Below are 2,066 nucleotides of genomic sequence, written 5' to 3'. Positions count from 1 at the left end.
CTGTGTGCAAAGATATATCAGGGATGGTCACTTTCTTGAAAAGGTTCCAAAGCTAACGGTGGAGAGGTAGACATACACATAAGCAAATGGCCCTTTGTCAAAAATATTTTTATAAAAATATGTAATACTTTTTAGAGAAAAATTGAATACAGCTTTCAGAGAAAGTCTCCGGTAATATGAAATATCTGTGCTGAGATTTTCCAGGTTAGTAGGTGTCTCCGGCTGGGAGAGAGGGCATCCAGGCTGATGGAGTGTCCACATAGAGGCAGAGGAGTGGATGATCTTTGGGAGAAGTTCAGTAACCTAGTGGGGCTGAAGTAGAGTGGGGTTGGGAAGGGAGAGATGGAGAGAATCTAGCTTCCTATCCAGAGAGTGAAGATTTTTAAAGGCTCAAATACATGCCCTGGAGTGGATCCACCTGACAGAAGGGGGTCTGCAAAGGATTTTTTAAATTAAGCAGTAGTATGAGGTCACTCTGACCTGGTACTGTAAGAGGTGGGGGGCAGAAATGCTGTGTGGTGACCATTTCTGGTGTACCAGATCCTCAGCAAGGTTCCCCACAATCTCCTCAGGCCATACAGCTCTGACACTCGACTTTGATTTTCTTTTTCTTCCATTATCTTCTCAGGGATAAGCTGTTCAAATAATTATAAACTTTTATTAAAATAAGATAAAACAAAATACACATTATATCTTATTTAAATATCCTCTAGAAATGAATGGATTAACAACTGGTATATAAGTGTCATAAATATCTAGAAAAGATTTCACTGATTTTAGTGTCAACTGGGGACACATGCTACTTTCAGGGTCAGTTCTAGTTTTTCATTCTTCCTTGTGGGGGAAAATAATATTTGGCCTAAGAGATTCTTGTATCGCCATGACCTCAGGCCAATGGAAAACATTTGATGGGTGCAACATGAGTTGAGGAAAAGAGGGAAGGGGGACAAGGAGTGTGTTTGTCAGATTTCTTCAGAGAAACTGAACTAATAGGACATGTGTCTGCAGAGAAATAGTTATTTTAAGGAACTGGCTCATAGGACAATGAGGGCAGGCACATCCAAATTCTGCAGGCTTGCCTGCATGCTGGAGACCGCGGAAGACCCACTGTTTCAATCCAAGTTCAAAGGCCATCAGGCTAGAGAATTTCCTTCTGGCTCAGGGGGTGCCAGTCTTTTATTCTAGTCAGCCCTTCAACTGATTGGACAAGGCCCACCCACTTTATGGAGAGCAATCTGTTTTACTCAAAGTGGTGGTTTAGTCTCTTAAGTTGTATCCAACTCATGCGAAACCGTGGGCTGTAACCCTCCAGGCTCCTCTGTCCACAGAATTCTCCAGGCAAGGATACTGCAGTGGGTTGCCATTTCCTTCTCCAGGGATCTTCCCGGCCCAGGGATCGAACCTGGGTCTCCTGCACTGCGGGCAGATGCTTTACCGACTGAGCCACCAGGGAACTCAAAGTCCTCTGACTTAAATGCTAATCTTACCCACAAACAGCCTCACAGAAATATTCAGTAATACTTATTATATAGCTGGGCCCAGTGGTCAGTGAACGGACACATACGATAAGCCACCGCAAAGATGAACAGGAAGAACAGAGAAGAGGTGGACAGCGCCTGTAAGTCTGTGTCCTGCGGTGTCCAGCCTGACAGTGCTGGGCACACACAAAGCGGGCTTGGTAGGCTAAAACAGATCATGCGGGACTTCCCTGGCAGTCCCGCAGTTAAGAATCGCCCTTCCAATGCAGGGGACACGGGTTCAATCCCTGGTCAAGGAACTAAGATCCCACATGGCATAGGGCAACTAGCCCCACACCCTGCAACTAGAGAGCCTGAATGCCATAGTTACAGAAGCCATGCTCTCTCGAGCCTGTGTGCCACAACTAGCTTATTTATTTATGGCCAGAGCAGCCATAAATAAGTGTACATAAAATTAAAAAATAACATGGAAGCATACACACTGCCGTATGTAAAACAGATAACCAATGGGAACTTGCTATATGACTCAGGAAACTCCAACTGGGGCTCTGTGACAACGGGGAGCGGTGGGCAGGGAGGGGAGGGAGG

At 45.4% G+C, this 2,066-nt stretch overlaps 1 non-coding gene across 1 annotated transcript; it reads right to left on the bottom strand.

Moving 5' to 3' along the window:
* Positions 1–1,381: 1,381 nt before the first annotated feature.
* Positions 1,382–1,453, bottom strand: TRNAC-GCA (transfer RNA cysteine (anticodon GCA)). The gene has a single exon. It is a non-coding gene; the product is annotated as a tRNA-Cys (tRNA).
* Positions 1,454–2,066: the final 613 nt, after the last annotated feature.

Source organism: Dama dama, chromosome 30 (assembly GCF_033118175.1).
Source record: "Dama dama isolate Ldn47 chromosome 30, ASM3311817v1, whole genome shotgun sequence".
In the NCBI taxonomy this organism is placed as follows: domain Eukaryota; kingdom Metazoa; phylum Chordata; class Mammalia; order Artiodactyla; family Cervidae; genus Dama; species Dama dama.
Note: the sequence above shows the minus strand (reverse complement) of the source record. Positions and strands in the feature narration are given on the sequence as shown.